Source organism: Macrotis lagotis, chromosome 3 (assembly GCF_037893015.1).
Source record: "Macrotis lagotis isolate mMagLag1 chromosome 3, bilby.v1.9.chrom.fasta, whole genome shotgun sequence".
NCBI lineage: Eukaryota > Metazoa > Chordata > Mammalia > Peramelemorphia > Peramelidae > Macrotis > Macrotis lagotis.
Genome location: NC_133660.1, coordinates 97767648 through 97793116, shown reverse-complemented (window position 1 = coordinate 97793116; position 25469 = coordinate 97767648). Strand labels below are relative to the sequence as shown.

The 25469-nt window shown below is 35.0% G+C and overlaps 1 protein-coding gene and 1 long non-coding RNA gene across 2 annotated transcripts in view; one reads left to right on the top strand and one right to left on the bottom strand.

The window, feature by feature from the left end:
• LOC141519170 (carboxypeptidase E-like) overlaps positions 1-25469 on the top strand; it is an 87314-nt gene that overhangs the window by 31791 nt on the left and 30054 nt on the right. The gene's annotated exons all lie outside the window — the stretch shown is intronic.
• Positions 670-8138, bottom strand: LOC141517717 (uncharacterized). The gene is made up of 4 exons (XR_012476961.1): positions 7987-8138; positions 4687-4826; positions 3697-3813; positions 670-934 (listed from the first exon to the last, which is right to left on the bottom strand). It is a non-coding gene; the product is annotated as an uncharacterized LOC141517717 (long non-coding RNA).

Below are 25469 nucleotides of genomic sequence, written 5' to 3'. Positions count from 1 at the left end.
CACTCCCAAGATGACTCAGGTCCTGATATCATGATTACTATATCTTCTCAAGATTCTAGAGGTACATCTGAAGGGTTGGTGAGAGTTGACCTGGAGTTAGGAAATCTTAAATTCATAATTAAAAATTCACTTACTAGCCATGTTACCCTGGGGAAATCACTTAACCTTTGTTAGCTTCATTATCCTTACTTTTAAAATAGGGATAATAATTTTGCACCTACCTTTCAAGACTGTTATGAGGATCAAATTAAATAATATTTGTAGAAACTAATTAGCACAGTACTTGTCATGGAAATGTGTCTCCCTTCCACTATAGCATATTAGTCACCACCAGTAAACACCTGTTTCCCCTTAAGATTATCAGGTGAGAACCAATTTAGTAAGAAAAGCTTAAGCAGTTTTTAGAAGTAATATTTACTATGGTAAACTCTAGATGGTAGACTAGATAGATCACTAGCCTGGAGTAAGGAAGACATGAGTTCAAATCCAGCCTCAGACAAATACTATTTGTGTAACATTGAGCAAGACACTTAGCCTGCTTGACACAGTTTCCTTATCTTAAAATGATCTGGAGAAGGAATTGGCAAACCACTCCAGTATCTGGGGTCACAAAGAGTCAGACATGACCAAAACAATTGAACAACAAATTTACTAAGGTGACCCAGTAAGTCTGTGACACATCCTCTCAAAAGTGCATATGGAATCCATGGAAAAGTCTATGCAGATATAGAGAACACATAAGGCAAAAAGGTCACTCAAAATTTCCAGGTACTGGAGGGTCTTTTCCTTTTCTTTATTGGATGCTCCATATTCTTTATTCAGGCATGTTGTAGCTTTTTTGCTGGGCTCTTGATTGAGCTATAAATCTTTGTCTAGGCAGGCATTGTCTCTTTAGGGAGGCATGGCAGTCAACCACTGCTAAACTGGGATGGTCCTGTTAACACATTGAAGGACAGATGGAAACTACCTCAGGTTTCTGAAGTTTGTAACATTCTTCTCTTGTCAAAGGATGTTGAGGCAGGGTAGATGGAAAGGGAAAGGAGACTGAGGTGGGGTAGATGGGAAGGGAAAGGAGATCAAAGTCAAAACTAAAGTGCTTTTCTCAACCCAAACAACTCCTTCCCACTCTCTCCTTGCTGGAATTCAAATCTCTCAAATAACTCCTTTTATTAACTAGTTTGATATTTTGTAGATGACCTCTAGGATATGATCAAGTTTCCTTAGCCTATTAGAACATTTATGCTATGCATTCTCTGTCCTGTACATTTATGTAATGGCTTTGCTTAATTTCAAGTATAAGGTACCAGATTATATAGTATTTTATCACTTTAAGTGGTCTGGAATGACTTGGTTGATGTACTTAATAAAATATCTATATCTATATCTATCAAAATCTATATCTATATCTATATCTAAATCTCTATCTATATCCAAATCATATCCATATCTATATCTATATCTCATTATGACTCATTAAAATTGTGATCTAAATTTTTCTCTTTTTTGTCCAAGTGCTCTTTGGTACAGATGGAAGAAAAACTTCCCTCCACACCTGTGACTTTTATAGGTCATTTCCAATGAGGTGCATGTGGTGTGCTTGGAAACAAGGAACAATGAGTACAGTAAAGAATGACTTCTACCTTTGTAGGGCCTCTCAGTTCTGTGATCTTAGGGAGAGGTAGATGCTTAATATCACTGAGCCTGCCTAGTTTCCAAGAGAAGTGCAAAGATTACCCAAATATTATCTTTTAGAACTTCTGCCACAGTGTTATGCTAGAGAAGATTCCAGCTAATTGTTTTTCAGAGTATGTTGTTATTTCCTCTGCTAGGGGTAGAATTTTCCTTTTCTTAATATATGGAAATAAATGATTAAAAGAAAATTGAGTTTTTACAAGGGAGATATTTTTAGTAGTATGAAAAGGGGTACTTTCAGGACAGGCTTATTTTGAAATGAACTTTCTTTGGCAATTGATTTTTTTTTAAATGTGCATTTGAAGACATTGCAGAATGAATTTTGCATTCTCAGTTATCTCTCACTATGGGAGCTTTCCTATAAAAGTTAAATATATTCCTTTCTGTAAAACTTAAAGTAAGCCAACTTGGACGCCTGGGATTTTCCTTGTAGTTAGGTGTGTGTGTGTGTGTGTGTGTGTGTGTTTGTGTCTAGGCACACATACCAGCCATTATTTCTCTCTTGACTTCTCTTTCTATGTGATTTATAGTATAAAACTGAGGATATTATATTCTTGATGGTTATTTTCCAGTCAAAACCTAGATGACTGCAGTAATGCAGAATACATGGCAAACACATCTCTATTGTAAGGTCAGATGTCTACTCATCTTGAGAAATGTCAAGATATTGTTATTACAATGTATAATTCAGCCTGATTTTCTCCTTTTGACTCCATGGAGTGAAACCGTTCATGTTTCAAACATGATTAGGGGAGCAAATCTTGTATTTTACTACTCCTAATGTGTGTGTTTAGGTGTGAGGATGTGACTGATTCTCTCTCTCTCTCTCTCTCTCTCTCTCTCTGTGCTTATGTGTATTGGTAAACACACACATATGTATGTATAGAAAATGTGAGATTCAGAATTACATTAAAATAATTTTCTTTCCTTGAAATAGATATATTACTTATTCCACAAAGTGAATTTTAATTATGATCATTTCTTCTGCAAAATTGACAAACATCCTCTATCCCCACACTTAGAGTTCAGTGTCTCAAAAGTTCTGTTAACTCATTCTCTGAGAATGTTAGAAGTTGCATAAGCTTTTTGAAATGCAAAAATGTTCAGTCCATGAGGCTAGTATTCTGAAAATATTAGCAATTGTTTGAGTAAATTAAATGCTAACTTGGTGACTAAGACCTAGCATAGTGCTCTGAGCAGAGTAGGTACTTGAAAGTATTTGTTGAATTCTTCTATAGTTATTGAACTTACTCTCAAGGGATAATTCAGGTCCTGGGAAATTTTATTTCTACATATGAATGCCAAATTATCCTGTAGATTTTTTTGGAACCTTAGCTTAACCGAAGATTTTCTGGGAAAAGAGAAGAAAGGGAAAAGCAGTTGGTAACTGGGCTTCTTTCTTCCTCTGCTACCCTTGCTTAACCACATCTTTTTGATATTCTCAAATTGGACAATCCTGGTCTGGAAATCTTGTAGTCTCATTAAGGGTCATTAAATCTTGGGAATTTGTTGTTGTTTTTGGATGTGACAGAAGCTGACGGTGTTCAAATATGTTCCCCCATGTCTATTTTGGGTGGGTAGAACAAAATGAAATTGAAGTTAGTTTAGAAAGAAAGGGTCTCTGCAGGCATTAGTTTAGATCTAAGATCTCAGAGTAAGAGTTGGAAGTTGTGTATGCTAGCAGAAACACAAAGGATGAGATGGAGTTATTATGATGTTGGCTTATGGGTATTTTTTATAGACTGTTAATCAGAACTCAAAAATCACTCTTCCTTGTTTTAAGATAACTGATTTTAGCAATGATCATCACAATTCCTGTCTAGGGTCATTATAATTCTGACCCAGGCTACCTGTGTTTTGTGGTTTTTGACCATCTCTTCTAGATATCACACTAGTAGTTATATCTATGATACCCTAATATCTGTCTACCTTTCCTTTTAATTTTGAAACCTCTATTACACATATTTATATGAATTAAATACTTAACTTTTTCTCTCTACTGACCTGCTATGGTTCCCAGTCTTTCTAGTTCAGGTCTTCTGGCTTCAGGAAAAGTAAATTTCTTGCTTCTTGACATCCCCATGCAAGGTACAGATTGGATGAGAAACCAATTCTGAGAGTCTTTGAGAAAGAAATAGGTAAATGAAAAAAGAAATATCAGAAACAAAAATAAAATCACAATGAATACTTGTTTGATTTGGCAGGTCTCATTAGAATAGGTTGTGTGATAACTGATCAAATCATTTTTCATGCCAAATAGTTCCCTAAATATTAAATGCCTTTATTAAGATGGTAGATAATAAAAATACAACTTTTTTTGATGATTGCATTGTACAACAGGGTGAAAAACTCAGAAGTGATTTCTTATGGGTGATCAATTCAGAATTATTTTGCATTTTAATTTTCTTTGTGTGTATGCTTACATCAAACTTTAATTTCACCTGCCTAATGGTAAGATAATGGGTCACTGGGGCAGGGGTGTGTGGGAAAGATTAGAAAATTAATTAAAAGGAATGTGAATGATAATAACTATAGACTTTATGATTTAAGGTTTACAAAAGTGCTTTTTACCTCATTTTGATTGTCATATTTCATTCAAAAGGTATTATTATTCCTGTTTTGCAGATGGGGAAACTGAGACTTGAAGAGGTGGGGTAATTTGCCGAGTGAGGGCAGAATTTGAAACCAGGTCTTCCTGACTCCCAAATGCTTCCTATCACACATCTTCTATATCATTCTATGAAACAGATCTGATGAAGGTATTGACAGAGTGGTGAACTAAGTCCTAGTATGTTAAAAAAAAAGCTGAAGAAAGCAGGTGATATACAGAAAAAATGGTAGAGTCTGTATATCTTAAGTGAATCTAGATTCTAGAGGATGAGAACATTGAAAAGCTTCCTAAGGTGCTCTGGGAAATGGGAGAATGAGGTGGTGGTGTCATGTGGAACATGTCACAGAATAAGCAGCATTTGGAGTCTAACTAACAAACTTTACCCAATATTATTAGATGGCAGGGTGAAATCCTTTATATGAAGTATGGTAGAAAGAAAACTGGATCTGGGTGAGAGGACTTGGTCTTACTACTGAATATCTGTGTGACCTCTGTACTTGTCACTGGGCAGAAGGTTTCTCATCTGTAAAACAAAGGGATTGGATTAGATAGATAACCCTTCCAGCTCCACATTTGTGATCCATAGAGACCGTGTTCTAAATGAGCAATGCATATACCCTTCCAGCTGTGGGTTTCACAACATAACATTTGTTTATAATGTGTTAAAGATGTTATTGTGAAACAAAAGTTGATCAACACAGCATTATGTGTTTTGTACTTTTCCAGACACTTGCCTAGAATGAGGGTGTGGATAGAAGTATACAGCATAAGAAAAGTATGGCTATAAAATAGCAGTTGGGCTATTAAGAATATTTGTTGTTCAGTATTTTCAGTCATTTCCAACTCTTCATGACCCCATTCAGTTGTCTTGTCAAAGATATTGGAATAATTTGCTGTTTCCTTCTACAACTCATTTTACATATGAGGAAACTGAGGCAATAGGACTAAATGACTTGCTCAGGGTCACACATTTACTAAGTGTCTGGGGTCACATTCGAATTCAGATCCTCCTGACTACAGGTCTAGTGCTCTAAGACTCCTAGGGCTCAGACTGTCACATAGGCATACATATAAGAGTTAGAAATGAAACTTGCCAAGAAATGCAATGTGATCAAATCCCCAAAAACATGTTTTTAGTATTATCAGGTACAGAGTTATGGACTTGGTAAAAGAGTGCAACAAACAAACCGACAAGATACCCCTTCCCTTAAAAAATTATAGTCAACAGAATCTACTGGGAGTCAATTACTATAATTTAGTAAGCTAAGTATATCAAATGTATAACTGTAGAGAAGTTAAAAATTTTTTAAAAACTTGCAATTTTTAAAAGTTAAATTAAAATTTTTAACTTTATTTTAGGTAAAATCCTTCTCTTGGTAATGAGGTAGATTAAAAATGATCTTAATGCATTTAATATTCTTATGGTTTTTGGAATGATATATTATTGCTAGGACTTGAAAATTTTCAGTTTTTAAAATGTGCAATGAAACGATGCCATTTAGAAAAAAGATATTTCAAAAATGATTGCTGAACAGAAACTACTTTCCTAGGGATATTTACAAAACACTATTAAGTTACTTTTGTTATTTTCTTATTGATTTAAAAAGCTCTATTTTTAGTACACTTTAATTGTAAAACAAATCAGAAAAGGTGCTGGATTTTTACATGCATGTAATTACATTTCAAGTTTTCACAGATTATTTCTTATAGTTTAATTTAAAGCTGATCAAAGATATTTTATTTTTTAATAAATATTTTATTTGTTTTCCAATTATATACAATAGTAGTTTCTACCTTGCATTTTTTGTAAGGTTTTAAATTCTACAATTTTCCCCCACCCTTCCCTTCCCTCCCCTCTATCCCCACAGAAGGCAATCTAGCAGTCTTTACATTGTTTCCATGCTATGTATCGATCAAAATTGAATGTGTTGAAAGAAAAGAACATATCAATGGCTCAGTGCATCTACAATGAAAATTGTTTCTTTGAATCTAATGCTGTGCCTTCCTATAAAATAAAGAAATATTTTCTGTGATGAGTGAATTAGAACCACAGAGAGATACTTGTTACATGCCAGTAGGAATTACATCATGAGAAGGGCGATCATGTTTGAACTAAGTGTATTTGCTTGGGCAAATGACTATCTGGGAAAACAAATGGCACTCTTTCCAAGAATATTTTTACTTTGGGTTTGTGATTTTTTTTAACTCAAAAAACATGTTTATGCAGTCAGGAATGTTTTCTGTCATAAATTGTTTTTGCAGCCTGAACAGTATTCCCTTGTAGGTTAGTTGGCCTGGTTATTAAGGCAGTTTTACAAAAAAAATGAATTTGATGGCAAATATGTCTTAGTAGAGAACAGCAGTGTAGTAAATGAAACATTTTAAAGGATAAAAAGTTTGAGAAAAGTACATTCAGAAATAAGAGTATTAAAAAAGCTGCCTTGTGTGATGGCAGGAGCAGGAGGGTGTTTGCTTAGAATTGATTTGCATTTTGAAATGAATGACAGTGCCTGTGAGAATTGCCAGTTTGCCAGACCAAAAAGCCAAAATGTTGTTTGTTCAGAAAATAAAACCAGAATGAGTATATGCCCTGTCATTATGACTTAATTCCCAATGTATATCTCTAGGTATGAAAAGTTTAATGGTTTAAAGTTTTGTATCTATTTCACCTTCCATCTTTTGGCTCCCACTTTTCTGCTTCCAAATTTTTTCATCTTTCCTTTAGTCCATAAACACATCCTCACACCCTCCCCTCACTTCAGCTCTTCCTAAGAAGATTGGAACCATCTCATATGAGGATTCTCATCTCTTCTCAGATCCTCCCTATTTCTCAGCATCATCATCTTTCTGTCTCTATGTCTAGTGGTATAAGAAGAGGTCTTTCATTCTTCTCGCTAAGGCTAATTCCTCTCCCTCTGCTTTTGGTCAGATTTCATTCTTTCTCTTCTAGGACTTTTCTATAGCGGTTTATTTGTGGAATTTCCCTTTCTACTCCATCTTTTACATTTACCTATAAACATGTCTCTCTAGTCTTTTGACTTTTCTAGCCCATCAAGCTCCTATCTCATTTTCTCTCCTTTTTATTCCTAAAATTTATGAAAAAATATATATCCCTTTTGGTTTGGTTTTTTTTTTATTTTTATTTTTGCAAGACAATGGGGTTAAGTGGCTTGCCCAAGGCCACACGGCTAGGTAATTATTAAGTGTCTGAGGCCGGATTTGAACTCAGGTACCCTGACTCCAGGGCTGGTACTCTATTCACTGAGCCACCTAGCCTCCCCGTTGATTTAGTTATTTAACAAAAACTTCTCATTAGCAACAAATCCAGTGGTCTTCTTTCCTCATCTCTCTTGATATGTCTAAAGCATCTGGCACTTGGTTATTCCATCCTACTGAATACTCTTTCGTTTCATTGGCTTCTGAGATATAATATTTTTTCTGGCTTAACTTGTTTTTCTCATTTATTCATCACTAGTCTCTCATTCTTTTTCAAAACCCTTAAAGTAAGTATGTGTCACAAGGGTCTGTCCTTGGTTTGTTTTTGTACTTTTCTCATATCAATCTCATGTCAACCCCCCCCCCCAATGATTTCAACTAGCATATCTAGGCAGATGACTTGCAGATCTATAGTTACAGTACAGAAGTCTCTTCTAGAACTACATATCAAATTATCTACAAAATACCTCTTTTTAAGGGAAAAAATTCATTTTCAGGTCCAAACTGTTCTCCTGTCTCCTCTCCTCTCCTTTTAATGAAGAAAACAAGAAAAAATTGCCCTCTACAAGATATCTTATTTGAATGCCTCACTTTCACCTCAAATTCACGGTAGTCAGATTGAGTTTAGAATCTTTCTGCCTAACTTCACTTTTCCTTTGGTCTTGATTATTTCTCTTTATGACATCATCATTCAGTATTCTATTCAAAGTGTTTGATTTATTCTCTCTAATCTCTCACAGACGATTATTCACCATGTGCAGTAGACTGAACTTCTGTAATGTCTTTACAATTTTTTCTCTCATTATTCCTGTTGTTGAATCTTAGTCTAGATCATTTTTATAATCCTCCTATTTTATTGTTGTAGTCTCCCAATTAACTTCCCACATGCATTCCTTCTTTTTTCAATGGCTAAATACTTTCTATATAGATAGGGTTATGGCATTCTTCAGTTCAAAAATACTTTAGGGCAGTACAGGTATTGAAAAGAATGGTGGGATTGGAATTATAAGAGCTGGGTAAAAATCTGCACTCTGCTTCTTCCTCCCTCTGTGAATGTGAGCATGTCTTTTCTGTAGTCTTTTTTCCTAATTTAGACTACATGATCTCTAATATCCCTTTCAGTAATAAATCTGTGCTCACATACAATGCTTACTGAATAAAATTCAGACTTTTTTGCCTGACATTCAAACCTTTCTACAATATGATGCCACCCTATCTTTCTAGCATTTCCTCCTAAATCTCTTCTTGTACCCTATGCCATGTACCAATCTGGATGAATATATTTTCTGAATATACCTTTTACTCTTTTGATTTAATCCTTTCTCACACAGTTCCTCATATGTGGAATATCTGTCTTCCCTCCTCCCTGACTTGAGCTATTTAATTTCCCAGCCCTAAGTACTGCTTCTTTCAAAGAAGTCTTGCCTGGTCTAGCCATCAATAATGACATTTCCTCTCAAATCTTACATAGTGCTCTAGAATGCGGTCATCTGAGTTTCTCTTCTCTGCCAGGAGATGGTACACGCTGTGAAAGCATAAAATGTATCTTAACTAAATTTTAAATCTCCCTCAATACCTTGAAAAGTGTTGGGGTGTTGGAAGAAGCTCTAGTGCCAGCTTTATTAGCTCAGATTTAATGTTGGGACAAAATGAGGCATTAGCAAGTTGCTGGACAGTTCACAAATGGAAGTTTATTTAATTTATTTACTATTGTAATCATATTTATTATATTATATATTATAATAAAGATACAGTGGCACTTAACTTATCTGCATGCAAGCCTTTTCATTTCCATAGAAAAACATGGCTTATCATTAGGGAAGACAGGTGAAGAAAATGGTGGCTCATGTGATTTTCAGAAATACACCATTTTGGAGGGAGTCAGATTGGGAATTTTTATGTCTTTTAGATGGGACTCACATTCTGGGAAGTTGAGTCTGGGAAACTCAGTCCAATCAGGATAGTTCTGTCTTCTTTTAAGGAAAGCTAATTCCCATCAAAAGAGGGGAAAAGAAGGGCTTGAGCCTTGTTTTGGGGTGAGTAGGAAGAAACTGTGTCAAGAAAATACTAGTAACTATAAGTCCTCTTACTCTTTAGGTGTTTAACAAATGAATTGAACCAAATGGCAATTGTGATGGTGGGCAAATTCTGAGGCTGTCTTTAATCTGAAAAATGGTGGAATAAACTTACTGAGGAGTGACATCTGTGGGATTCCAATGAGAATAAAGAGAGTTTAACATACTTTTCTTAGAATGTGAAGATGGTAGTGGTTTCTGGTCAATGTCACATTGGAGATAAATTGTTGGGCCCTAAGGAACTGTTGTTCCAGGAATATATTCTAAAAGAACTATTAACCAGAGAATGCTTTGAATAACATTTTAAAAAGTCATGACTTTCTTTGTTGGCTTAATCTCAGCCCAATGATAGTAATAAGGAGCTGCCACGTCAACTGTTAATATTTTCCTGGTGTTAGTTTCTCAGAAATTATGTTTGGCGGCAATTAACAGTGACTAATACTGTCATTTTTGCTGTGAGAAAAATTCTTTTAGGTAATATTTATGTGACATGTATTTATACATTCTTCCCTATTCTATCCATTTTTAAGGATACGTAATCTTCTTAGTGGAGATGTCAAAATTAACACAAGTAAATCTTGTATAAGGACATTTTTGCTGCTCATATCCTTTATTCTTGTAATAAAATTACTTTCAAAAATGGCCTAATTGATCTAAAATTTGCTTATTGATCTAATTGATCTAAAATTGTCTTTACTTTTACTGGGCAGGGGGGCTAGACCATTACTCCTTGTTCCTCAGAGCAATGATGCTTCCCTGGATGTAAAACTTATACTCTAAAATACCAAGAGACCAGGGTATATTTTGACCTTTTAAAATTCACAGGGTCAAAGGTTGGAGTGGAAAGCACTAACCTAGAGTTCAAGGACCAAGATCCATTTCTTGAGGTCACATGGCTTCCACAGGGAAAAAGCCTTGGGTTTTCCCCTGACAACACCATCTCTCACTAGATATTATAAGCAATGAGATGTTAAAGGGTGAGGCTGGCTCTTCAACATGTGGTTAGCCAACCAGGACTAACTCATAGAATTGTGTTCATTTTCTGATATCTCTGAGGCATTCTTTTTATATTTCCTCATGGCTCTGCTGGAAGTAGGCTCCCCAGACTTTCCAGGTGGGGTGATGTCATCCTAGGCCCCATTCACATGCACGTATGGATAGTTTTTATGTATATGCTATATTCCCCTCAGTAGAATACAAGGTCCTCATGGGCATGGACTCCATTCTATTATATATTTTCTATTATCTATCTGTGGACATATTGCTTTCCTCCACAGAGTATAATCTCTTTCAGGGCAGGAAAGGCTTTTTTTTAATGTCTTTATAGCCTCATTGGCTAGCACAATGCCTCACACCTAATAGACAATTAATATATACTTATTCCCTAGCTTCCTTCAAATTCCAGATAAAACCCCACTTTCTACAGGAAGTCTTTTCCAGTCCCTCTTTTTTTTGTTTTTGCAAGGGGTTAAGTGACATGCCCAAGGTCACACAACTAGGTAATTATTAAGTGTCTCAGGCCAAATTTGAACTCAGGTCTATGTGGCTCCAGGGTCAGTGCTCTATCCACTATACCATCTAGCTGCCCCTCTAGTCCTTCTTAATTCTAGTTCTCTCTTTTGATCATTTCCTCTTTGTTGTATATATGATTTAATTGTACATAATTGTTTACATGTTGTCCTGTCTATTAGATTTTAAGCTCCTGGAGGGCAGAGACTGTCTTTTGTCTTTCTTTGTATCCCCTAATTTATAGCAAGGTTCCAGGTACTAAGCAAGTACCATATATATATATATATATATATATATATGTGTGTGTGTGTGTATATATGCATATATGTGTGTATATATATTTATATGTGTATGTGTATATGAATTATATATGTATATATATATCTTTAATGCTTGAAAAGTTTTTTACAGATATCTCATTTTATCCTAACAACCCTCATTTTTATAAGAAGAAATTGAGGTAGACATCCAAAGTCACTCAAGTAAGTGCCTCTATTTGAGGCTGGATTTGAATCTAGGTCTTTCTGATTCCAAGTCCAATACTGTATCTACTACACCAGAGATAAAATACAGAAAGACTGAGCTGCTGAGTACTAAGAAAATAAAGGAAATAGGAAGTATTGAGTGGAAGTTGGATTTCTTCAGAAGATCTAATAGAAAATAGCTGAGGTTATTGTTTCCTTTATGCTCCAATCAGGAATTTGATCATTTCAGATCACTTTTTTTAGGTTTTTGCAAGGCAAATGGGGTTAAGTGACTTGCCCAAGGCCACACAGCTAGGTAATTATTAAGTGTCTGAGACCGGATTTGAACCCAGGTACTCCTGACTCCAGGGCCGGTGCTTTATCCACTATGCCACCTAGCCACCCTCAGATCATTTTCAATGAGATATATAGTCAGACAGTTCAAAAGTACTTCCAATAAAAATGATCAAAAATCTATAGACTGATTGTCTCCATCGATTTCAATCTCTCAAAACTTTGCTAGAGGGCCTTGGTTAGTTATTATCTGTGATCCAGACATTCATTACCACAATGAGAAGCCTCCGATCTGACATAAACATTTGGACGGTCACTATGTTTCCAGTGTGAATCCAGGATGTGATGGAAAGAATCTCCAAACCCATGAAACCAAAGACCTTTGCCCAATATGTGCACTTCTGGCATTATCTACTTTTATGAGTTTGAACAAATTATTTGCCATCCTTGGGCCTCTGCTCCCTCATCTATAAATGAGGGAGTTAAGTTTTTGACTACCAAGATGCTTCCAAGCTTGAAATCTATGACTCTAGAAGTATAAACTAAAATAGGAATAATGATGTGTATATTGTCCATCCTTCAGGGTTGCTATGAGTAAAACACTTTGTTAAGACTATAAAAATGCAGGAATGTGAGTTGTTATTTATATTATCCATGACACCTACCACCTGGACTTTGCTTGTTGGAGAATCTGAATACATATTTGTCAGTAGACTGATTCAAAGCATATTCAGATGTCCTCAAGTTCTTCACTAAAGATAAGTACTTATGAAACATGTCATCCCCCTTCTTCCCCCTGGTGATTGAAAATTTTTATTATTGTTTATATTTGGATTACATCCAAGAAGTATGCTTTCTTTCAGTGACAATAATTACAATACTCTCATAGCCATCATGCTCTAGCCAAAAAAAGATAAATTGTAAATGTGCACATGATTAAATAGTTCTTCAGTTAATATATAATATCTTGGATATGAAGCTGACACTTTAATTCTTCCTGTGTATGAGTGTTGGTGGCTCATACAACTCAGCTGGTTATATATGGTTCCTTTTACTATGATTTCTCTATTTTTTATATTTATTTAAAAAATTCATTACTCTTGTTATTTTTTTATTTTTCACCTCAAATAGCAAAATGTTATTTATTTACATTGAGAAAAAAAAGCATGAAATGAGACCCAGGAATCAATATGTACCCAATGGTGGAAGAGTTAGGAATATTTGGGTCATGTATGAATAGCATTTCATTGAATATGATTGGAAAAGAGTTTGGGAATATAAGTAGTTTGCTACCTTCACCCCCATCCATGGGGTTGTTCTGGATAGGATAGTCTTCCATTTTCAGTGGACATCTGTTAAGGTTAAACTCATATGACAATGATAGTAATAGACTGCTATTACCATTGCCACCATCACCACCATCACCACCACCACCACCACTACTACTACAACTACTACTACTACTACTACTACTACTACTACTACTACTACTACTACTACTACTACTAAAAGATGATGATATCTGACACTTTTATGATACTTTAAGATTCTAAAATACTTTCACTGATGTCATTATCTCACTTAATATCTTCATAATAACCCTGTGAATTCAGCATTATTTCTGTTATTATTATCTTCATTATACAAGTGAAGAAATTGTGACCCAGTGAAGTGATTAAAATGGGATATTTTTTACTCCAAATCCAGTCCCTTGTGGCAGCTAGGTGGTACAGTGGATAGAACACCGGCCCTGGAGTCAGGAGTACATGAGTTCAAATCCAGCCTCAGACACTTAATATTACCCAACTGTGTGGCCTTGGGCAAGTCACTTAACCCTATTGCCTTGCCAAATCTAAAAAAAGATCCAAATCTAGTCCCTCTTTGCACTCTTCCATGTTGTTTAAAAACAAAGCAAAACAAAACAAAAAAACCCAAGAGGTATGTGGACAGGTGAATGAATTCATTCACACATTCACATAGTAAGGTCACTACTAAGCCTATGCCTCAAAGAAATCAAAGAAAGGAAAAACCTATGGGCACAAAAAATATTTATAACAGTGTTTTATGTAATAATAAGGACTTATGGGGGTAGCTAGGTGGTACAGTGGATAGAGCACCTGCCCTGGAGTCAGGAGGACCTGAGCTCAAATCTGGCCTCAGATACTTAATAATTACCTAGCTATGTGGCATTGGGCAAGTTACTTAACCCCACTACCTTGCAAAAAGCAAAACAAAACAAAAAAAATAAGGACTTGTAACTTAAAGGGGTTCCCCTTAACTGGCGAACAGCTAAAAATTATAGTATACAAATGAATGGAATATTATTCCCCCAGAAATGATGAAATGGATGACTTCTGAGAAGTATGGAAAGACTTGTATAAACTGATACAGACGTAAGCAACTAGAAGCAGGAAGATTTTTATAATAACAACGTTATTTACTTGCTTTTGGAGGCATTTGGGGGTTAAGTGACTTGTCCAGGGTTACCACAGGTAGTGTCTGGGTTTGAACTCAGATCGGCCTGATTCTAGAGCTGGTGCTCTATTCATAGTGCCACCTAGGTGCTCCCAACAATATGTATATATGTATACAGGTGGATAAGTTCATTCACATACACATAGTAAGGTCACTACTCAGCCTATACCTCAAAGAAATCAAAGAAAGAAGAAAAGAGACCATGGGCTTTATATAATATATAACAGTGCTTTATATAATAAAAAGGACCTGTAACTTTAAGGGGTTCCCTCTAACTGGGGAACAGCTAAAATTATAGTATACATATATAATGAAAAATATATACATATATTCAAAAATAGTAACTTCATAAAAAACTTTGAAAAATTTAAGAATGATAATATATCAAACCATTATTTCAGAGGAATCATGAGGCATGCTGTCCACATTTTGACAGAGATATGAGGGACACAAGGTACATTTTGGTCATGTCCAATGAAGGAATTTTTTTTTTACTTTACTGCATATTTTAATATATTTTTATAATTTTCCCAATGTTTGTTTCTCCAATGTAGGTGGAGGTGGGAGAGAAAGAAAATAAATGCTTGTAAATTGAGAAGAAAGAATCTAAAAGTTTAACATATATATATGAATGAGGTAGATCAATGGTTTGCATGCTGAGGGTCAACTCCAACTCTATTTAAAAATATAAAATATAAAAATATAAAAACCAGGGGAAGCTAGGTGTGCAGTGTCTAGAGCACTGGCCCTGGAGTCAGGAGGAACTGAGTTCAAATCCAATCTCAGACACTTAATAATGATTACCCAGCTGTGTGATCTTGGGCAAGTCACTTAACTCCATTGCCTTGTCAAAAAAATGTATAAACCATTTTTAAGATTGCTGCTGGTACAAAAACAGGTGCAGGCTATAGTTTACTGATCCCTGATATAGATGAACACACAAATCATTGGGCTTTGGAGTCAATAGTAATAGAAATCTATTTTGTGGAAAGGGGAAAGTTAACAAAAAAGATCTATGCAAAATGTCAGCCCAGACTAGAGCATGAGAGTGGGTAGAGCCTGCAGATTGTCAGTTGCATAAACTACCCACAGGACAGGAGGCCAGAAGGTAGTGAGAAGAACTCCAGACTGACAGATTGTGGAAAGGAAAGATTCCAGGAAAATTTCATTTCCTCCACATGGACAGATGGTATTCAGAAACCTTTAATTAGAGAAGGTGGTGCTGAAATGATGAGAATATAAAACTATCTCTACAATCCAGTGTCTAAGGAGGAAGATGAAACCTCCTGGCTCCATTATAAGATAGTATTGAAATGGAATGTCAACTAAGCTTGTGTGAGATGGGAAAATTCAAATGTGACATGCATTATTGTGTGCTGGGATGAATGTGGTGTTTGCTAAGGAATTGTGACCTAGCATTTTTAAAAAGGAGGTTTGTTTTGCATAAAGGACTCAGAATATGTTTCAAATCTGATGTATTCACTTATTTAAAAGGGAAGAAAAGAATTCTTTGGAGGTTGTTGGAGAGTTGCTATGTGAGGACTGGTTCTAACTGGAAGGGTTGACTGCTTTCTTTTTTTTTAAAGGTCTTTGGAAAAGGAATTAGGAAAAGAGAAACAAAAAACAGTGACTTTGTCCTTTTGCTTCAAAGAACATTGTTTTGAAAATTGGGGAATGCTGTATAGCATCAGAAATTGACAAAATTGAGATGTGGAATAATTAAGAGGAGATGAAGAGAATCCTTGTTTTTCAAAGTTAATTTAGGCAATCAATTTAGAATATAATAAAATTTTGTGAAATTAATATATTTGATTATCTTGCATTTTTACTAAGAAAACATACATAAAGTCACTCAAGTTAGTACAATCACAGAAGTCAGAATAATTTACTACTGGAATTTGGAGGAAACAGATTGAATTTTAAAAAATCTATTAAAGTATTCTTTTTATCTGCATACATACATCAAAAATACTATGTTTTGTCTCAGTGACTTAATAGATGCCTCGTAAATACATGAATCTAAGTCCTAGGTTCTCTTATTTGGAAGGAAGTTATAATAACAATAATGATATATAATATAATGATAATAGCTAACATTTTATATATTTTAAGATCTGCAAAATCCTTTAAATACTTCTCTCTTTGATCCCTCTAAAAATAATATATTTAATAATTACTTTATAATAATTATTTTTCCTATTTTACAGACATAAAAACTGAGACTAGAAAGGTTTGAGTGAGTTGCTCAAGGTCACACAGCTAATAAGTATCTGGGGTTGGATGTAAACTTGGGTCTTCTTGACTCTAGGTCTTAACTTGAGTCATTGTACTGCCCAGCAACTTTTTAAACATTTTTTATTTAAGGCATTGGGGTTAAGTGACTTGCCAAAGGTTACACAGCTAGGTAATCATCAAGAGTCTGGAGTTGAATTTGAACTCAGGTCCTCCTGACTCTATCCACTGCATCTCCTAGTTGCCCCCTGCCCAGCATCTTCTTACTCTTGTAGAATCCACTCCCTGTATTAGAGTCTTCTTATTGTTTGAACCAACTACAAAACATTTTAACTTCACTATCTTTTATAATGATAGATTTTGTGTCTCAGTTATATTATAGCCATAAGACTTCTATCATATCCTGGAGAAGATTGTTACGTTTTCATATAGAGTTTTAAAATTTTATTTCATCATGATTAAAAATGAGTTTCTATCCTACTTTTACTAAGGTCTCTTTCATTTTAAGATTTCGTAGATATGTTAATTTTATTATAAAACACATTAAGAATGTAATTCCAGGAAGTTGTTCAAAATATTTAATATTTCATGGAAAAGAATTTTATATTTCAAGACTTTCTTTGTCAGGAACCTAAAGAAAGAATATACATATATGTTTTAAATAGATAGTTGTTTTTTAGAGTTACTGGGAAGTATGGAACTTTTCCATTGGATCATGAGCAAAGGAAGTTGTAGATTTCAGGACCATTTTGGCAGCTTGTCCTTAGAAACAGTCATAGATTTACACATAATTTGAGATGCCTAGTCCTTAGATTCTGTATCATGGGTCTTTCTGGAAAAAATATAGAAGGCATTTTAGACCATAAAAACTAAACACCAAAGAGGAAAATTGAATGAATAGTAAGGAAAACCATTCAAGGCTCTAATTTTTACCTCCAAGTGGAGAGAATTGAATTTAAGTGCAGAGTTTTGAATTCAGTATGATGGTGCATAATCTGGCCTTTTATATATAAATGTATATATAGTGAAGTCTTATTATAAACTATAGACAGGCCTTCTGATCTCTCTGATCTCTCAAGATAACCTGAAAAGATGACTGCACAAAATCTTGGAATGAGTCTTACAAAAGAATTGAACAAGACTTCAGAGACTTTTGTTAAGAGTGATAAGGAGAGGCTAGATGGTTTCCAAAATTCCTCCAAAATCTGCTTAAGTCAGACTTAAAATGATTCCATGACCACAAGTGATTCTTATCCTGATTACACACATACAGATACCCATATGGGAAATCAAAGTAAGAGAAGAAATAGATAAGAAACAAAATATGTTTTCAAGTCTTCTCATTTCTCCGGTGTGGGCACTTTCCTTTTCTTTTGTGGAAATTACAACCAGACTTTCTCCTTTCAAAATGTGTAGTAATAGCTCCTCTGTTTTACTGTTTCTCCCCCTGAATAACAGTATCTAGTTTAATTTTTCATTCTCCTCTTCCTCTTTTCTTTTTCTTTCTCTCCCTTCCTCCCACCCTCCCTTCCTTCCTCCCTCCCTCCCTCCTTCCCTTCCTTCCTTCCTTCCTTCCTTCCTTCCTTCCTTCCTTCCTTCCTTCCTTCCTTCCTTCCTTCCTTCCTTCCTTCCTTCCTTCCTTTTTCATTTCTCTCTTTCTCTATGCTTTCAGTTTTTTTCATCTATGTGATTTTTCAGGATTTCCATTTTAGTATTTAATTGGATGGTTTCAATTTGTTTTTTTCTAGTTGTTTTTGTAGTTACTTACCCTATTTGTTAATCTACTCTGTCTTTTATTGATGAAAGTGTTTAGAGATATATAAATTCTCTCCTCATTACTGCTTTGCTTGCATTCTCAACATTTTGGTATGTTTTCTTCAAGCTTTCTCCTGAAACATCCATCTTTCAGTGGGGTTTCTCCTTTGCAGTAGATTACGTCTGCTCACTTTTATTTTAAGAAATGAGCTGACTCAGAGGAAGAAATATGAATTCTTTTTCATGAGAAAGGAGATGGTAATAAGTTGATTATTTCATGCTACCTTTCCTTATTTCTTGTTACTTATTCAGAGAAATAATAAAGATGAGTAGAGCAATTTGACTAATTTAACTAAATTCAGTATTTTTCCCCTCCACAGCACTCGGAAGCAGAAGATGATGGGGGATACGTAATCTTTTATCATTTTGTTTTGCCACAAGTATCTTCCTTCACCATTATGCATAAATAAGTCAAATTACCCAACTCAGTCATCATTCTCAGGGAATTTATATTATTAACATGAAATAGATATGCACAGACAAATATGTTCAAAACATAAAACAAATTTATGTGTGTCTGTGTGAAAGCATAGTGTCTCCTACTTAGTACCAATGTCTGCTTAATATATATACTGTCTATGGTGAGAATAACTTTCCTAGGAATTAGAGAGGGAGTGGAAAAACAGCAGCAGCCAGTTACCTCTAATACTTGGGAGTGGGTGGTTGGAGAGAGACAAAACTTCAGTTTCTGATTATACACAAAGTTGATAAGAAAAATTTTGGTTTTAGTGGGCCCTTGCCTTCTGGTTGTATTTTTCACGTTGTATTCAAGAATGAGGAGCATAACATAGTGCCAGTGACAAACCATTGATTCTCTTCTCTCTAAATTCTTTTAGTACCCTCATGTTATCCCCACTATTCTTCTCCTTTCAAAGGTTTAATTTAAGCAGAAGATGACTACAGGGATTTCCTAAGGTAATAAACATCTGGGATCACCTTGAAATATTAACTAGTTTTAGGGCTCCTTTCATTGTAGTGAATGAATGAGTGAAAAGCATTTCTTAAGTATTTACTGAGGACAGTATCTTCCTTTGCCTGATTGTGTCTAAGTCAATTGTGTCTAAGTCAGCCAAACTGCTTTATTCATGTCTTTCATTTCTCTGAGTAAGCACCAAGAAATGAGGAAGGATACCATGAAATTATCAGCTTAATCACCATTCTCCTACTCCTGAAAAAGAACACACATTTCTTGCTATGAGTCAGCTTATTTCTTAAAATAGAAGTGGGCAGACACAAACTCCCACAAAGGAGGAACCCCACTGGCTACAGCTGTAAAGATGGATGTATATCAGGAGAAAGCCTGGTGACAGAAATAAAGAGAAGACAGTTTTTGCTGTCAAGGTGCTCACTTTCTAATGGGAGATAACACAGATGGAAAGTTTCAGCTGTAAATCAGATAGAAAAGCCCCATGGTCCTTAGGGTGCAGTGGCAAAGCAGATGTTAATGTATTTTAACCATCATCAAAGCCAAGGGATGACACTGTGAATAAAATTGTAAACATTCACCATCAGGTTGAGGTGAATTTGAGCATGATGTCTTTTTTATCACTCTGAAGCAATAGAAACAGAATTTCTGACCTAGCAGGGACCTTTTTCCAGCCCAACCCTCTCATTTTCTTGATTAAGAAAGAGATGGGGGCGGCTAGGTGGTGCAGTGGATAAAGCACCGGCCCTGGTCAGGAGTATTTGGATTCAAATCCGGTCTCAAACAGTTAATAATTACCTGGCTGTGTGGCCTTGGGCAAGCCACTTAACCCCATTTGCCCTGCAAAAAAAAAAAAAAAACCCAACCTAATAAAAAAAGAGATTCCCAGAGAGCTCACATCTGAAAAAGAGGGTATAGCAATCCATTTCCTGATTTCTCATAGAATTGTGATAAAGATCAAATTTGATCAAATTTATTTAAAGAGCTTTCCTTATGGAGAGAGAAAAACCATTTATTAAGCAGTAGGTCATAAAGGACACACATATGAATGTCAACCATAATTATTATCATGCTTATCTGAGGAGGATTTTTGACAATAGAAAATACAAAAGTGATGACATTATTTCTACTACTCTGCTCCTCAAGAATGGTAAAAGTTTTAAAAAATATCCCAGAAGTCAGTTTTCCTTATGAAACAGTTTGCTCCCAAGGGGCCATATGCGGTCTAAGAAGACTGTGTAGGCTGACTTGGAAAGGATGATGTTATATTTGCTGTTAGGGCCTCAGTACTTCCTCAGAAAAATAAAAAAGATTAGATTTGTAAGTTGGAACAAAGAATTATTATTTTTTTTCCCTTGAAAAGTAGAAAAAGAACCTGAAAATGATTTTTGCTTAATCATCTCTACCAGATGGAAGTGTTCAACTTCTGTTTTTTAGTATGAATTCCAAACAAGTGAAAAATTACACCTTTAAGTAGGTAATTCCATCTGCTCTTTTAGATGAATGTCTCCCTGTGAAATTGAGGAACTCAAAGTTCTCACTGTGTTTGCATGTTTGAATTTTGTCTTGCTGATGTTTCATAAGATATGCATTCATAGGAAAACATTGCACACATTAATAGAAACATTGTGTGATGATCAACTATAATGGACTTAGCTCTCTTCAACAGAACAATAATCAAAAACAATTCAAAAGGTCTTATTGTGGAAAACACCATCCACAGTCAGAGAAAGAACTATGGAGTCTGAATGCAGACCAAAACATACTATTTTCCATTTTAAAAATTTGTTTTATGCTTTATGAATTGCTGTTTTTTGCCCTCTCATGGTTTTTTGTCCCCTTTTCTGCTTATTCTTCTTCCACGACATGATTAACATGAAAATATTTAGTTATATATGCACAACCTATATTAGATTACTTGACATCAAGGGGAAGGGAAAGGGGAAGGAAGGGAGAAAGGGAGAAAAATGTGAAACTCAAAATCTTACAAAAAAAATGAATGCTGAAAACTGTCTTTGCATTAGTTGGAATAATAAATAAATGTAAGAAATAAAAAAATGACTCTGAGCAAGTAAGATTTTGCCTATTATGATTACCCAGATAAACTGTAAAGGACATATGAAGATGCTGCCTGCAGTGAAAGAACTGATAAATAGAATTATGTATGGAATATTTTATATATATGTATATATATGTATATATATATATATATATATATATATATATATATATATATATATATATAATGTATCATGGTAGCCATTTCCAGGACAAGGGAAGGAAGGAAGGAAGGAAGGAAGGAAGGAAGGAAGGAAGGAAGGAAGGAAGGAAGAAAAAACGAGCAAAAATGTACATACAAGTTTGTTGCATATTTGAAAGGAATAGCAAATTGTGTATATTAGATTTGCAGTTTCATGTACAATCATCTTTTTGTTATACTATGCTATGGGAATGCTTGTTTTTTCCCGTAAATTAAAAACAAAAAAGATACATAAAATAATAAAAATAAGATATGGGTTCAAATCTTGCCTCTGACACTTGCTAGTTTGTGACCGCAAATCATTTAGTTTCCCTGGGGCTCAGTTTCCATATCTATGAAATGAGGGGATTGGATTTATAAGGCTCCTTCTGTAAATTTGGGATTCCAGTTAGGTGGCACATTGGATAGCATGCCATGTCTGAAATCAGAATTCTACGTCCTAAGTTCAAACCTGCTCTCAGACACTTATTATTTATGTTCCTGGGCAAGAAACTTAACCCTGTTTGCAACAGCTTTCTCCTCTGTAAAATGAGTTGGAAAAGGAAATGGCAAAACACTTTAGTATTTCTGCTAAGAAAATCTCAAATGGGATTATGATATGGAAACAACTGAAAGATGACTGAACCACAAAAATGATCCTAAGATAATTTTTTGCCCATCATCATGTAAAAAGATAATGGGCATAGTGGAATTTGAATGCGTTTACTGATTCCAAATCAGATACTAATTTCCACTGCCTTGAATTGCCATGGAGGAGGAAGTTAATTTTTATTTTATGGTACAACTTGTTATTCACCTTTCATTCTAAAAGAGAACCAATGACATCATGTGAGTGACATCTTGATGGTTATGAATTGGATTTAAATGAGGCAGAGTGCGCAACGTCTTTCCTCTTCCTTTCTTCTCCAGAATCACTGGAATGCAGTGACAGGACAAACGTCAAGATGTCTGGCGATTACTGTTTTCAGCTATCTGGTCTAACTAGCCCTTTTGAATTGTATTTACTTATATTTGAAATGATGGGGTTAACTCTTCCAGATGTACAGTTCTCTATGCTGTTCTGTTTCTAAATGAGTTCATTTTCAGGTAATAGGATTCATTTTTAAAATGAAATCCAAAGTCAGCCAGGAAAAGACTCTTAATTTAGCAGCTCTCAGTGCCTCCCTTACAAAATGACTCATTTGAGTTTCACCTTCTCCCCTTCCTGCAGGGAGTGGAAGTTCTAATGAAGAGTGAAATATTGAAGGGTTAGACAGCAGAAGGGAGGAGGAGGAGGGGAAACAGGGACGGGAATAGCTAAATGGATAGATAATCAGGCTGAAGAATTCAGAGACGCCATTGCTTCATATTTCAATCCATTTACATTTTTTTTCTTTTTATAAGTTCATTACGAAAGAGACCTCATCCTCATTTTCTTTTATCAGTTGCTTTCCCCCTCTCTTTATTTCAAATACAATTCCTTCCTTTCTTCTTTTCCCTTCCTCCAAGCGCAGAGTCTAATACAGAATATTAGATAAGACATTTGGGCAAAACTTTAGCCTTCATTTATCACTGACTAATTGTGTGGTGGTCATCAACTCATGGAATTTCCTTTTTCCTTGATTTTTCCAGTTATTTTTGTTGTTGATCAGTCATTTCAGTCATCTCTGATTCTTTGTAACTCCATTTTGGGATATCTTGGCAAAGATACTGGAGTAGTTTGCCCTTTTCTTCTCAGGCAGATTTTACAATGAGGAAACTGAGGCAAACAGGGTTAAATGACATGGCCAGGGTCATGCATCATTAAGTATCTGAGGCCACATTTGACTTATGAAGCTCAGTCTTCCTGTCCTGAGCCATGTACTCTCCCTTCCCCAGGTGTATATTAGAGGGAAAAACAACATCTTTCTATGTAACATCACCTTGTTAACCCTAAAATTTTCACCCTAAAAAAAAGTAAGGAAGTTATATAAGCCTCTGGGCTGCCCTCACTTTTACAGATTGCTTTACAAAATGAAGAAAACTAATGAACCAAACAAAGTATATAGCCATAAGCTATCCAAGTATATTGAAATCTATATCTCTTTTATTATTTTTTTTCAGATCCCTGATAAGTGTCACTCAAGGTCACCTTTAAATTTAAAAGAAGGGATTACAATGAATTAACAAATATTTATTGAGTACATATTATGTGACATAGGCAGCTAGCTAGGTGATGCAATGGATACTCTAGGGACTCTAAATCCAGGTTCCTCATCTGTAAAATGAGTTGGAGGAAGAAATGGCAAACCACTGTAGTATCTTTTTCAAGAAAACCCCCAAAATGGGGTCATGAAGAGTCAGACACAACTGCAAACAACCGAACAACAATGTTTTGTGTCAGTCAGACTCTTGTACTCTCAAGAACAGTGCATTCTAAGAAGCAGATAGAATACACAGAGTAAGTTAGGTGATAGGGAATTTGTTTGAATTTGAGGAGTTACAAATAGAATGAGAGGAACTAGAGGGCACTCAGTCTTCACACTTTTCAGTAGCTAGGATGCAGAGCAAGAACAAGAGGAGGTGAAGACCATTTATCAAATTAGTCATGTGCTTATGACTTATTTGACTGGTAAGTGGGAGAGGAAAGGATGTTAATGACAATAACAATAGCTCACATGTATATCATGATTTAAGGTTTAAAAAATGTTTTCTTCGAAGAAATCTTGTAAAGAAAATGGAATCTTGATTTTACAGATGAAGTTGAGACTTGAGAAATGAATTATTTGTTTAGTGTTATCCAATTAGAGAGCACTGGAGAACTGTAGTTTATACCTTACAACTTTAAGTCCTATGCTATTTCTACTCCTCTGTGCCATTCTTTTGGGGGGAAAATGGACATTACTTGAAAAATGGTGTTTACTTTTAAAATGTTCTTCCTTTTTGGGATTTGAAATTTTGGAATTTAATACTTCTTTTCAGAATCTTAGAATCTCTGTGTTGGAAGTAATGTTGATCATCTAATCTAACTTTTTCCTACAAAGGATTCCCTTCTACCACTTCGCTAGATGAATAAATGAATAAAGCTTGTATTAAGTGCTTACTGCATACAAAGCAATTCTACTAAATAATGAGAGTTGAAATATTTTTTAAAAAACTGTTCTCCGTGGACTCACCTATCAATCTAGCCTTTACTTTAAGACCTGTATTTGATGGGGAACCAACCAACTCCCCATTTAATTCATTCTGTCTTCAGGCAGGTCCTGTTCTTCCTTACATAAAATTGGAATTTCTTTTGTAATTTCTACTTATTGCTCCTATTTCTGCCTGCCGAGGCTGAGCAAAGCAAATCTGATCTTTCTTCCATAAGACAGCTGACAATCATGTAAAATAAATATTCTTATTAATTATGTTGTGAAAGAAGAAACAACCCAAAAGAAAAAAAAACACCTATGAAAAGAAAGTTAAAAAAAAAGAGAATGAATCAATCTCCATTAAGATTTCATCAACTCTTTCCCTGGATGTGGATAGCATTTCTCATCATGAGTACTTTGGGATTGTTTTAGATTATTGTTTTGCTGAGAATAAGTCATTCATAGTAGATCAGTGTTTTTGCTACTGTGTATAATATTCTCCTGTTTTTACTCACTTCACTTGCATCAGTTCATGTAAGTTCTTCCAGGATTTTCTTCTTGTTATTTCTGCCTATTGTAATGTAATAATATTCCATTACATTCATATACCACAATTTTTTTCATCCATTTAAGCTATATAGATTATTGGAAACAGAGCTGTATGAAACACCCTTATTTGAAGTCAAGAGACCAGAATTTGAGATTCATATGTATCATCTTGAGCAAATTGTATGAACATTCTAAGACAAGCATGGATTTCCTCATCTTTAAAATGAAGGGGTTGGATTTAAGAATTTGTTGCTTTTTTT